This window comes from Lathyrus oleraceus, chromosome 1 (genome assembly GCF_024323335.1).
Source record: "Lathyrus oleraceus cultivar Zhongwan6 chromosome 1, CAAS_Psat_ZW6_1.0, whole genome shotgun sequence".
Taxonomy (NCBI): Eukaryota; Viridiplantae; Streptophyta; class Magnoliopsida; order Fabales; family Fabaceae; genus Lathyrus; species Lathyrus oleraceus.
In genome coordinates this window covers 305,106,922-305,122,501 of record NC_066579.1, presented here as the reverse complement: position 1 = coordinate 305,122,501, position 15,580 = coordinate 305,106,922, and positions in this window count along the sequence as shown.

Genomic DNA, 15,580 nt, shown 5'->3' with positions numbered 1-15,580 from the left:
CTACCCTAAGAGACTCAGCCAGAAGTTTTGTCTAAGGGCTTGATAGAAGTCATGTATGAGAGGTCAAATGCCTCACTTGAGGGACTTATATCTCATAATTCATGGTACTTATATTCACCCGAGGGACTTAGAGTTTCCTCGGGTGGGGCCAAACAATATAATTTCTCTTAAAAAACCTAGGGCCTCATAGGTCTAGCACATCACGTATATCATCCAGAAACATAGGGCCTTAGGATACTCCCTCATACCATAGTCTAAAAACACTTTGTCTTATATCAAGGGGCTTGTGCTTAAGGAACTATGTAGTATTATATTTGTAAAAGACCTAGCAAGGGCGATGACCATAAGCCGCCCACAGGAAAAGCGACAAGCATATGACGCCCTTAGGTAGTTACCACTTCGCCAAATGCTCTCCTATTCCCAATCATATAAAATATGTGATAAGATGTTTCTGGGGCAGAGAAAAGTCAGGGTCAACAACTGACCCACGATTGCGTAGGAAATTGGAATTCAACGGTCTATCATTGACTGAGTGGGTGGTAACCTTTTCCAAGGAAACCCTTGTCCCAAGGCCTATATAAATGCCTCTCCCCCAACAAAAATAAGGGCAGGTCCTAATTAATACGCTTATACCTAAACACCAAACACATACATAAATCCTTTCATCTAATGTTAGCAGTGAAGGAGAAGAGCGATCCAAAATGCAACGGAGTTTAAAGTTTCTCCTTTAATGATCCTTACGAATGACCATGATCAGTGATAGAATCGTTACCTCTTGTGGCGATTGTAACCTTTGATGCAGATCTACCGAGTGATCACGAATGTTGAACGATGACAACGCCTCTACTCAGTCCACAAGAACGGATTCCTTCAATCTCAGTGCTAGTTGCTATGAATGAAGGCTTTGTGTGTGTGTGTGTGTGTGTGTGTGTGTGTGTGTGTGTGTGTGTGAGAGAGAGAGAGAGAGAGAGAGAGAGAGAGAGAGAGAGAGAGAGAGAAACAAAATTGCAACTGCACAAATGCTTCTACACAAGGGTTCTATTTATAGAACCACTTGTGTGGGTTGCAAGCTAAAAAATCCCACTCAAGTATATGTGGTCCATATCTTATAATATGCCAAAATCACTTAAGCACGTGGTACCTTACCATATTTCGTATTCTACTTAAGTACACCATACCTTACGATGTTCTACAATTCACTTAAGTGCAACATACATTACGGTATTCCTTAGTTACTCTATCTCTCATCAATCTGTCCTTTTGTGTGTGACCTTGTAGGTTTTCGCGGCATTGGCAATTATATTAAATCACGTATTTAACATAATAAACAGTGAGAGGTATCTAGCAATACATCACTGCTACCCAAGACACGAAAATGTCATGTGATCTGACAAATCTTTTTGTGATAATACTTATATGTATAATTACCCTTTTACCCTTATGTCTATATTGAACACAAGACATAGATCGTGTCATCCTTGTCCAGTTCAATATTGGGCCCATAGACATTTATCCTGTTACGTAGGATGGGCAAATTCCATCTAGGTCACTCATGTCCCTTAGCATGCTTCGTGGAGTACCCATCAACTGTCTTTATGGTCATCCAGTTATGGACAATGTTTGATCAGCAATAAGGCACTCGACTCTACATCTAGGGTCCATAGTGGTTTCAGGTCGAAGGGTGGTATACACCATTATCACCATGAGAATAACTTATGACACTTTGCATAACATTCTATATAGTATTCTCATAGCGGGTCAATCCAGTATAAATATTACTCTTAATATTCATACCTATGTTTAAGACTTGATAACTCCTTATCCATGATCCATGAGATGTGATCATCAGTTTATATACATAATAGTCTTAATGCTTTAATGTTATCCCACTTCACAATAAAGCTCGACTATGGATACTTTAAGAATAATGTCCTTATGTTTAATGTGATCTCATGATTAAGTCACACTTGATACATTAAACGGACTATCTATTCTAGGGACTTTATTAGACAAACATAATAAAGAAAAAGCCTTTTATTAATAATAAATAATTCGATACAAGTACCAAAAGTATTGGCCTCTAGGGCTTACACCAACAATCTCCCACTAGCACTAGAGCCAATCAGGCATACCCCTAATGCCCATAGATCTAGTATGGTCATCATGCTTCTGCTGCACAAGAGGCTTTGTCAGTGGGTCAGCAATATTGTCAAGTGTAGGTACTATGCACATTTTCACATCTCCTCTATCTATTATCTCTCGAATGAGGTGATAACGCATAAGTATGTGTTTGGATCGTTGGTGAGATCTAGGTTCCTTAGCTTGTGTGATAGCACCATTGTTATCATAATAGAGACCAATGGGATCCAAAATGCTAGGAACTATGCCAAGTTCACTAATGAACTTTTTGATCCAAACAACTTCCTTTGCTGCACTTGAGGCAACAATATACTCAGCCTCGATTGTAGAATCAACAACCGTATCTTGCTTTGAACTTTTCCAACTCACAATGCCACCGTTTAAGCAAAACACATAACTAGATTGCGATCTAAAGTCATCCTTATCTGTCTGGAAGCTAGCATCGGTGTATCCAATTATAGCCAACTTTTCCTGACCTCCATATATCAAGAATGAGTCCTTAGTCCTTCTCAAATACTTGAGGATATTCTTGACAGCTACCCAATGAGCATCACCAGGATCAGATTGGTACCTACTCGTTGCACTTAAAGCATACGAGACCTCTGGTCGAGTACATAACATGACATACATGATAGATCCTATTGAAGATGCATATGGAATCTTATTCATGCGATCCCTTTCTTCCTTAGTTGAAGGGGATTGTGTTTTTGATAGACACAGGCCATGTTGCATAGGTATGAATCTTTTCTTGGAATCATGCATATTAAAGTGTCTCAGCACTTTGTCTATGTACGTACTCTGACTTAGGCCAAGCAGTTTTTGTGATCTATCTCTATAGATTCTGATTTCTAATATATAGGCCGCTTCACCTAGGTCCTTCATAGAAAAGCACTTCCCCAACCAAGACTTTACTTATTGCAGGGTAGGGACATCGTTTCCAATGAGTAATATGTCATCTACATATAATACCAGGAAAATGATCATGCTCCCACTAACCTTCTTGTAGACACAAGGCTCATCTTTGTTCTTGATGAATCCATATTGTTTTACTGTTTCGTCAAAACGAAGATTCCAGCTTCTGGAAGCTTGCTTCAATCCATAGATTGATCTTTGTAACTTACATATCTTTTGGGCTTCTTCTGGTATGTCAAATCCTTCAGGCCGTGTCATGTACACATCCTCAAGAAGATTCCCATTAAGGAAAGCAGTTTTGACATCCATCTGCCATATTTCATAATCATGATATGCAGTGATAGCAAGTAAAATCCGAATAGATTTAAGCATTGCAACTAGTGAAAAGGTTTCATCATAGTCAACCCCATGAATTTGTTTATATCCTTTTGTAACCAGTCTTGCCTTATAGGTATGTACCTTACCATCCATGTCAGTATTCTTTTTGAGGACCCACTTGCATCCTATAGGGTTAACTCCTACAGGAGGCTCTACCAAGGTCCAAACTTGGTTTGTGTACATGGAATCCATTTCAGATTTCATGGCTTCTAGCCACTTCTCAGGTTCGGGACCAGTTATGGCCTCTTGGTACGTTACAGGCTCATCTTGATCCATGAGTAATACATCACCTTGATCAGTTATGAGATATCCATATTTCTCAGGTAGGTGTTGTATCCTGCTTGACCTACGCTGGTCTTGTTTTACTTGAGCAGGTTGCTCTTCCACAACTACTTGTGTTTCCTGCTCTAATTCCTCCATAGGTGTATCAATGCTTTGTGATTCTTGAATTTCTTCAAGCTCTACTTTCCTCCAACTGATTCCTTTGGAAATAAAATCCTTTTCTAGGAAAACTCCAGTTCGAGCGACAAACACTTTGCCCTTAGAAGGATTGTAGAAGTAATACCCTCTTGTTTCTTTAGGATACCCCACAAATAAGCATTTGTCATATTTGGGCTCAAGCTTAGTTGAAATTTGTCGTTTCACATAAACTTCGCAACCCCAAATCTTCATGTAAGACATATGTGGTTTCTTACCACTCCATATCTCATATGGTGTCTTCTCAACCTTTTTGGATGGAACACGGTTAAGTGTGTAAGTTGCTGTCAATAGTGCATGTCCCCAAAAGGAGTTTGGAAGATCGACGTGACTCATCATGGATCAGACCATGTCTAACAGGGTTCAATTTCGTCTCTCAGATACACCATTCATTGGGGTGTTCCAGGAGGAGTAAGTTGGGATAGGATCCCACACTCTTTCAGATGGTCATCAAACTTTAGGCTTAAATACTCACCACCTCGATTTGATCGAAGAGTTTTAATATTCTTACCTAGTTGGTTTTGTACTTCATTCTTGAATTCCTTGAACTTTTCAAAGGACTCTGATTTGTGTTTCATCAAATACACATAACCATATCTACTAAAATCATCAGTAAATGTGATGAAGTACTGAAAACCTCCTTTGGCTGGTATGTTCAGTGGTCCACATACATCAGTATGTATGAGGGCCAAAAGATCATTAGCTCTTTCACATTTTCCTGTGAATGGAGACTTTGTCATCTTTCCAATTAAACAAGATATGCATGTCTCATATGATTCATAATCAAAAGAGTCCAAGAGTCCATCTTTATGGAGTTTGGAAATGTGTTTCTCATTTATGTGGCCTAATCGACAATGCCAAAGGTAAGTTGGATTTAACTCATTAGGTTTCATCCTTTTAGTATTAATGTTATAAATGGGCATTTCAAGATCAAGGACATATAGTCCATTGTTCATTTGTGCAGTAGCATAGAATATATCATTCAAATAAATTGAGCAACAATTGTTCTTTATTATAAATGAAAAACCAAACTTGTCCAAACAAGAAATGGAAATAATATTCCTACTAATTGCAGGTATATAATAACAGTTCTCTAACTGAATTATTAAACCACTAGGTAAAGTCAATACATAAGTTCCTACGGATAAAGCAGCAACCTTTGCTCCATTGCCAACTCGTAGGTCAACTTCATCTTTTGCCAAATCTCTACTCCTTTTTAGCCCCTGCACATTGGTACAAATGTGAGAACCGCATCCAGTATCTAATACCCATGATGCAGAAGTAGATAAATTAATTTCAATAACAAAAATACATGAAGTTGAAGTCTCTACTCCATTCTTCTTATCTTCCAAGTACTTTGGGCAGTTTCTCTTCCAGTGTACGATCTTACCGCAATGGAAGCATGTGCCTTCCTTTGCTATGCCTCCACTAGACTTCAAAGCAGCAATAATGGGTTTGGGTTTGGCAACTTCCTTGCCTTTCCCTTTATCACCCTGCTTGGTGGGTCTTTTGTTCTATCTCTTTCCATTTCCGATCATCAGAATGGACTTCCCTTTTGACTTCAGATTCTGCTCAGCAGTTCTTAACATGGCTAGCAGTTCAGGAAGAGATTTGTCCATATCATTCATATTGAAATTTAGGACAAATTGACTGAATCTATCCGGCAACGATTGTAAGATCAAATTAGTCGCAAGTTCCTTTCCGAGGGGAAAACCCAACCTCTCAAGGTTTTCCACATACCCAATCATCTTGAGTACGTGGGGACCTACAAGGGCTCCCTCAACTAACTTGCCTTGAAAACAGGCTTTTGAAACTTCAAACCTTTCATGCCTTGCTTGCTCTTGATAGAGCATCTTCAGGTGTTCGATCATATCGAACGCTACCATGTTCTCATGTTGCTTTTGCAACTCTGAGTTCATGGTAGCTAGCATGAGACAAGCAGTTCCATTGGCATCATCGACATGCTTCTTATAAGCATATCTTTCTGCCTTAGGTGCAGAACTAGGAGGTTCCTCTTCAGGAACAGGTTTCTCCAAGACATACAACTTTCTATCATGTTTGAGGACAATCCTCAGATTTCGGTGCCAATCCAGAAAATTTGTCCCAGACAATTTTTCCTTGTCAAGGATTGATCGCAAAATGTTGTTAGAGGTGCTTGTTGTCATGGTAATCTACATGAAAATGATGAAACTCCTTCCAATTGTATCTAATACAACTCTCGAATATTTTAGTTGGGTGAATAACTCCTTATTCCAATCCATCACATGGATCATTTCCAACTCTTGCTTCTAAACATATATAATCTTATTATAATTTGTTTAGTCAAGTTTGACCCATTGTTTTAGCAATTGGATATTACAATTATCCCATCGCACCTTAATAATATAGAACATGCACCTCGCGTAGGCGAAACCTACATTATTTGATACTAGTCTTGATGAGTGTTAAAACTTGGAAAGCATAAACTTAATATTTAATTTGAGGGAATTTGCAATTATTCTGATCTCACCGGCTTATTTATCATATAAATCGTCTCTCACATGCATCAACATACATTCACATGCATCAACATACATAATGAAACAGTTATGGCCCCTAGCGCAATTGTTCTCCCAAGCCAATGAGAGAACCTAAGCTAACCTAATAACGATCTAAGCTTCTCCAAGCAAGATCTTCAAGGTTGTCCTCCTTTGATATTGAATTCTTCTCTTTCTTCATAACATTACATTACATAAAAGAAACTCGTTTTACATACGAGGGAGTGAGATGAGAGAAGAAGTTAAATTAAGAGATTAAAAGAGAGGCACGACGCGCAGGTCGTATTTTAAAAACCCAAAATAAAATAAAGGAAAAGTAAGGCCATAACTGATCACCACAAGACAATAATAATAAACACATTATTATTAATTTTAATTCTTTTAATTAATTAAAACCAAATTAAATTTCGGCGACCGATCATACTATGCAGAGTTAGCCGGAGGTCCGCTGCCCGGTCAGCGGGACGGGTGTCAAGGGGGCAGCGCCCCTTTGCGGGGTTGAAGGGGCAGCGCCCTTGGCCGAAATTTTTAATGAACAATTCATTTGAAATCGACTTTGTTTTTCGCATCAACACTTGATACTTTAAAGCACAACTCTTGCGCAGTCACAACCCTAATCGCATAACTCTTTGACAACACAACCCTTGTGCCGTCATTAAACCTAATGCACCAATTTCAGACCGTCAAACACACCTCGATTGTTGATTCAGTATGATTAATCAACACGTCATTACTTCACCATACTAATGTCGGATCAAGAAGCAAACGACCATTGATTGCCCAAAGGAAAACAACCATTAAGTGTTTGAATGAATGAAACAGAAACAATATATCATATATACCGTATTTTGCATCAAGATTACTTATATCATATATATAACTTGATCGATCTCAAATGCATAACCTATGGACGATCGATGTATCGCTGCTTCACCATACTAATGTCGGATTCCGAAGCATAGTCAACATCAATCATCCAAATCGTACACACATGATGCCAAATTTAATTACTCGTTTATTCTTTGATTCATTCTGTCTTTTAATCGTATTAATATAGAAAATACAAAAAATAAACAGCTGTCAAATGCATGGTTTCGTAAGTGGGTTTGATACCACTGAAGGAGAAGAGCGATCTAAAACGCAGCGAAATTTAAAATTTCTCCTTTAATGATCCTTACGAATGGGCGTGATCAGTGATAGAATCGTTATCTCTTGTGGCGATTGTAACCTTTGATGCAGATCTACGAAGCGATCACGAACGTTGAACGATGACAACGCCTCTACTGATCAGTCCACACGAATGGATTCCTTCAATCTCAGTGCTAGCTGCTACGAATGAAGGTTTTGAGTGTGTGTGTGTGTGTGTATGTGTGTGTGTGTGTGTGTGTGTGTGTGTGTGAGAGAGAGAGAGAGAGAGAGAGAGAGAGAGAAACGAAATTGCAACTGTACAAATGCTTATACACAAGGGTTCTATTTATAGAACCACTTGTGTGGACTACAAGCTAAAAAAGCCCACTCAAGTGTATGTGGCCCATATCTTATAATATGCCAAAATCACTTAAGCGCATGATACCTTACCATATTTCGTATTCTACTTAAGTACACTGTACCTTATGATGTTCTACAATTCACTTAAGTGCACCATACATTACGGTATTCCTTAGTTACTCTATCTCTCATCAATCTGTCCTTTTGTGTGTGACCCTGTAGGTTTTCGCGGTATTGACAATTATATAAAATCACGTATTTAACATAATAAGCAGTGAGAGGTATCTAGCAACACATCACTTCTACCCAAGACACGAAAATGTCATGTGATCTGACAGATCCTTTTGTGATAATACTTATGTATATAATTACCCTTTTGCCCTTATGTCTATATTGAACACAAGGCATAGACCGTGTCATCCTTGTCTAGTTCAATATTGGGCCCATAGACATTTGTCCTGTTACGCAGGATGGGAAAATTCCATCTAGGTCACTCATGTCCCTTAGCATGCTTCGTGGAGTACCTATCAACTGTCTTTATGGTCATCCAGTTACGGACAATGTTTGATCAGCAATAAGGCACTCGACTCTACATCTAGGGTCCATAGTGGTTTCAGGTCGAAGGGTGGTATACACCATTATCACCATGAGAATAACTTATGACACTTTGCATAACATTCTATATAGTATTCTCATAGCGGGTCAATCCAGTATAAATATTACTCTTAATATTCATACTTATGTTTAAGACTTGATAACTCCTTATCCATGATCCATGAGATGTGATCATCAGTCTATATACATAATAGTCTTAATGCTTTAATGTTATCCCACTTCACAATAAAGCTCGACTATGGATACTTTAAGAATAATGTCCTTATGTTTAATGTGATCTCATGATTAAGTCACAATTGATATATTAAATGGACTATCTATTCTAGGGACTTTATTTGACAAACATAATAAAGAAAAAGTCTTTTATTATTAATAAATAATTCGATACAGGTACCAAAAGTATTGGCCTCTAGGGCTTACACCAACAAGCAGGTCCTCTAAAACACCATAAACACCATCATACATGGCTTCTCGGTGTTATGGGCAAACCTTAACCACCATCCAACGTAATATACCTACTAAGGCATATGAGTATCCTTCCCCTATAGGGGTAACATGCACACATGTACTTTTTAACCAATACAAGATCCAAACTTATCATTTATGTAACCTCCTCACTAAATGTGATAAACCTCGACCTCGTAACTCATGACACCGTATTTACTTTGGTCACCATATTTTCCGTGATTTTAGTAGTTGCATTTATGAAAGTCGGTGTTTTACCTCCTCTACCAACAGACACTACATCATTATTTTCCCATAGATTTCTCGTCTTTCTTGCTTTTTGCACCACCGTCCATGGACTATCAACACTTCCTCATCCCTGGATTTTTTCAATTGTGTTATTTTCTACAATTTTTTCCTGAATTTTATCTTTCTCCGAGAAACCTTTTTTGTAATGATCGAATATTCTACAGTTAATTCAAATCATATGAATGCCTTCATATTCCATGTTGTACTTCCTTCCTTTAATGGTGAACATAGCTAGAAGAGGTTTTATTAGATCAACCTCAACACACAATCGTGCATATTTCCCACGTTCTTGCAGCAACGTGTTCTTATCAACTTTAACTGTAGTACCAATCCCGTTACCAATAAAAGTTAAGACTTTTGAATCATGATATTTAATTGGTAACCCAAGCACTCAAACTCAAACAACAACATTCTCAATTATGTCACTTGCTAGATGAAAATTCAGGTTCCACTCCTTAACTATGAAGTAATGATCATAGATGAACCAAGGTTCGTCCATGATCGCAACATTATGATCCTCATCATGTGAGAAAATTCCTAAGTAGTAATCATTGCTCAAGTCAATGAAGTCAATCATTCCTCATCTCACCCACATTTTCTTCAATCTAGTATCCAAATCCTTGTATGTTATTCTTCTTCCAAATAGTTTCATAATCAATCCCCTTCTCTAAGGTTTTTGAATTATTCTATCCTCTTTCCTATATATAATGAACTCTGGACAAACATGTATTCCTTCAAAATGTTCTTCCACCTTTATGCCTTATACATCATCCTTTTTTTCTCCCATTGATATATCTTCCTCTTTCGAGTGACTATCTTCAGTTGACATCACACCATTTGTCCCCATAACCATATCCCTGTAGGATTTGTCCATGTCGTATCTGGATTAAACTCTAGTGTCGACAAGGGTAGCTTCATGGTTTGACATGAGTTGTGCATGTTGTAGTCGAAGTCTGTTCAAGCATGTTGTTGAAATATGTTAGCTTTGTGTTTAAGTTAGCATGTCAAATTGGGTATTGCTTGTAAGCCCAATTGTTAAGTTAGCTTGTAGCCTAAGTTAGCTTAGTAGAGTCTATAAATAGACTAGTTCTCTCAGATTGTTAAGAGATGTTAATTATTGTTATTCACTTGTAATTTTTGAACCCATACTGAAAAAGTGAATAGTAAAATTGTTTTAACCAATTCTTATTCTTCTTCTTTCCTCTTATCTCCCTTAGTAAAACCTAATAGGGTTTCTTATGTTTGTTAAAGAAACTCAATATTTTTCTCATTCTTTGGTTTGTTCTTGAGGACATCAATTCACAATAAACTGGTGCATTGATCGTGGAGGAGAAGATGTCGTCAACAAGGTATGAGATTGAGAAATTCATCAGTGTGAATGATTTTGATTTATGGCACTTGAAGATGCAAGCCCTTCTTGTTCAATAGGGTTTGACAGAAGCGTTGAAAGGATCGGAGAAGGTGGATGATGCCCTATTGGAGAAAGAGAAGACAATAATGGTCAAAAAATCCCACAATGTCGTTGTATTGAGCCTTGGTGATAAGGTTCTCTAGAAGGTTTCAAAGGAGAAAACCGCAACTGATGTGTGGAAGAAACTTGAAGGTTTGTACATGAAGAAATCGTTGGTTAATCATCTTTATTAGTAACAAGCTTTGTATTCATTCAAGATGAGTGAAGACAAAGCCTTGGCTAAGAAGTTGGATATGTTCAACAAGTTGATTCTTGATCTTGAAAATATCGAGGTCAAGATTGATTATTAAGATCAAGCGTTGTTGTTGTTGTTGTGTTCTTTACCTAAGTCTCATGCTCACTTCAAAGAAACTCCGTTGTATGGAAGAAAGTCGTTGAACTTTGAAGATGTTCAATTTGCCTTGTACTCTAAGGATTTGAAAAAATGAAAGGAGCACAAGCCATCTTCTATTGGTGAAGGTTTGTCTATTAAGGGGAAATTGTTGAAGAAAGATGGTAGGTTTGAGAAGAAGAAGGGTAAAATTCTACAAAATTCTTATGATGGTAATGCTTGTAACACCCTTCTAAAATACCCCGAGTATATAATTAAAATAACAACATATCAATCAGAGTAAATATGCAATCAAGGGTGTCACACGACTACTTCACACCATAATAACTGTCATGCTCTTTATTTAATCAAAATAACATTTTTGCATAATTCGCAGCGGATAGAAATCAAATCAACCAATCAAAACATATAATATATTACATGTAAATTGGTTCACAACCAACAATAAAACAATTAAAGACATCCCGTCCCGATGTTACATCTATCAGAGCATGACCCACTAAGGAGACTACACTAGACTCCAAGCACTAGCTTCTACTCAATCACTGCTCGTTACCTGAAAAATAGTTGTAAGGGTGAGTTCCTCAATCGATATAATAAGCATTATAAAATATCATGCAATGTTAAGTAATTTAACACGTTTCATCACCCAAATCAGATTACACATTCAGCAACGGCAATATCAACTCAATCATACTCAACATCAACACAACACACAACACACAACACACATATAATACTGGAATACATCCATTCATATTATATTCCATACAACAAACCAACAAAATGCAACTCTAATGAGACTCGACTCGTCATGCATGTGGTACCATTCGGAGTAAAACTCCCAACTTAAAATCATTGCCATTTTATTGGGCATCAAGGCATAAGCCTTCAACTTTCAACTTTTGCCAATCCAGGCCAACGTGGTGTGAGCAAAGCTCCGACTTAATGCATATGGATTTACATGACATACACGACTTAAAATTTCGACAACATGATAATAATAGCAACACAACAATGGTTTCAACATAAGCAACTTATAATCAACTTTGGCTCACCAAGCCTACAACTCAGTATCTTTAACAACTTTTTGTACACGGAACAACTCAGCAACATACTTGTATCGACACTTCATAACATAAACTCAACAAAATTACTCATCACAATTAACGATAATATCACCCGACTCACCCCGACGAATTCCATTAAATTCTGAGCAAAATTCGATTTATCACTTTTCCAACAGTGTTAACCGGTTAACGCCCTGGGTTAACCGGTTAACGCAGGACAGAACACGCTTTCTGGCCATTTACAACAGTGTTAACCGGTTAACGCCCTGGGTTAACCGGTTAATGCAGACAGAACAGCAATTTTCACAAATTACAACAGTGTTAACCGGTTAACACCCTGGGTTAACCGGTTAACGCAAGACAGAAAGCTGTTCCTGCGCTAACACGAAGCAGAATGCAGAATTCTCCGCATTTTCCGCCGTTGGAGGACTTCCGGACCTCCGATTCCAATTCCGTAAGAAGCGATACGTTCGGAAAATCACAATACACTCAAATACAGATTTAAGTACAACTTTAACACACTTATCCAACATAATTTCTCAGCATTCAACATCCCAATTAGGGTCAAATCAACGGTTTATCACTACCCATTACATGTTAATCTATAATACCCATTAAACGACGATAAACCCCCCTTACCTGATTAATCCGGCAAATCTTTGAGCTCCAAGCTTTTCTCTTCTCCAACCTTTGCCCTTGCTCTTCCTCTTTGCCCTTTCTCCACTTTCCATTTTTCAGCCGCTTCTCTGTTTCACGTAGAACTCTTTTTACCAAATGGGATTCCTTTTCCTTATTTCACACTTATATAATTTTCCAATTTATATTATTATCCCAATAATAATAATTCGATAATTCCAAAAATAATAATAATAATAATCCAATTATCTAATTAAATTAATAAATATATTATTAACTTAATTTAATAATTATCGTATTATTATCGGGGTGTTACAACTCTCCCCCACTAAAAGAGTTTTCGTCCTCGAAAACATACCTCAAGCGAACAACTCCGGATAAGACTCCTTCATCTGAGTCTCCAGTTCCCAAGTCACGTTGCCACCTGCTGGTCCTCCCCAAGCTACCTTCACCAAGGCAATCTCTTTACCCCGCAACTGCTTCAACTCTCGATCCTCGATCCTCATAGGTGATGTTTCAACAGTCAGGTTATCTCTCACCTGTACATCATCCACTTGGACTACATGCGACGGATCAGGAATGTACCTTCTCAACTGAGACACATGAAAAACTTCATGCAAATTCGCAAGTGACGGCGGTAAAGCGATACGATAGGCTACCTCCCCTATCCTCTCTAGAATCTGATAAGGACCAATAAATCGAGGTGTCAACTTCCTTGACTTCAAAGCTCGACCAACCCCAGTTATCGGAGTAACACGAAGAAACACATGATCTCCCTCTTGAAACTCAAGTGACTTCCTCCTCTTATCATGATAACTCTTCTGACGACTCTGAGCAATTCTCATCTTCTCCTGAATCATCTTAATCTTTTCCGTAGTTTGTTGAACAATCTCCGGTCCAACCACAACACTCTCACCGGACTCATACCAACATAAAGGTGTCCGACATCTTCTACCATACAAAGCTTCAAACGGCGCCATACCAATGCTCGAATGAAAACTATTGTTGTAGGTAAACTCAATCAAAGGTAAATAACAATCCCAAGTACCTCCCTTTTCCAAAACACAAGCTCTCAAAAGATCCTCTAATGACTGAATCGTCCTCTCAGTCTGACCATCAGTCTGCGGATGATATGCAGAACTCAATCTCAGCTTAGTTCCCAAAGCCCTCTGCAAACCTTCCCAGAACTTCGATGTAAATCTAGGATCTCTGTCCGAAACAATACTCGACGGAATACCATGCAAACTTACAATCTTCTCAATATACAACTCAGCTAATCTCTCTAACGGATAATCCATTCTAATCGGAATGAAATGAGCCGATTTCGTCAATCTATCAACAATCACCCAAATAGCTTCAAAACTCTTACTTGTCCTCCGTAAACCAGAAACAAAATCCATACTGATACTATCCCACTTCCACTCTGGAATAGCCAACGGTTGCATTAGCCCAGACGGCTTCTGATGCTCAATCTTTGACTTCTGACAAGTTAGGCACGCATACACAAAACGAGCCACATCTTCTTTCATTCCGGGCCACCAAAATATTTTCTTTAAATCCTGATACATTTTAGTAGCTCCTGGATGAATACTCAAACTGCTTCTATGACCCTCTTCTAGAATGCTTCTTTTCAAAATCGCATCATCAGGAATACAAATTCTTTCCCCCAATTTCAACACACCTCTCGCATCAATCTTAAAGTCACTCTTCTCTGATTGACCACAACGATTAAGGATGTCTACTAATTTCACATCCAATGTCTGTGCCTCTCGGATACTATCCATAAAATCATTATTAATCTTTAGCATTCCTAGCATTACACTCTGCGGGGTTACTTCGCAAACCAAACTCATATCACGAAATTGCTCAATTAATTCCAACTCCTTAATCATCATTGCTGACACATGCAAGGTCTTTCTACTTAAAGCATCGGCCACAACATTTGCTTTTCCTGGATGATAATTCAACCCGAAATCATAATCCTTAAGCAATTCTAACCACCTACGTTGTCTCATGTTCAGCTCTTTCTGATCAAATAGATACTTTAAACTTTTATGATCGCTGAAAACTTCAAATCTGGAACCATAAAGGTAATGCCTCCAGATTTTTAGCACAAACACCACAGCAGCAAGTTCAAGATCATGCGTAGGATAGTTCTTTTCATGAATTCTTAACTGTCGCGACGCATAAACAATTACTTTATTATTTTGCATGAGCACACCTCCTAAACCCATCAATGAAGCATCACAGTAGATTATAAACGGTTCCTCCGGATTTGGCAAAGTCAAAACCGGCGCCGACGTCAACCTCCTTTTTAATTCATTAAAACTTTCTTCGTACTGAACATCCCACACGAAAGCTTTACCTTTACCAGTTAATTTAGTTAACGGAAGTGCTAACTCAGAAAATCCTTCAATAAACCTTCTATAATATCCAGCTAATCCCAAAAAGCTTCTAATTTCGGTAGCCGACTTAGGGGTCTCTGTCGCATTACGCGAAAAACCGGCGGGAAAAGAAGAAACAACAGAGCCGCCACCGTGCGTTATTTATCCCAAAAGAGGGAAAGGAAACGCTCAGAGTAAACCTAGGAAAGAACATGGTCTCGCGACCAAAGAGAATGGGTTCGGGAGTCGGTTATGCGAAGGGAAGGTATTAGCACCCCTACGCATCCGTCGTACTCGACGGGATCCACGCACAATAGGAAGGAAAATTGGTTGCTAAACACTGCTCAAACTCACACACACTGGCTGAAAGAGACAAAAGAAACTGACTG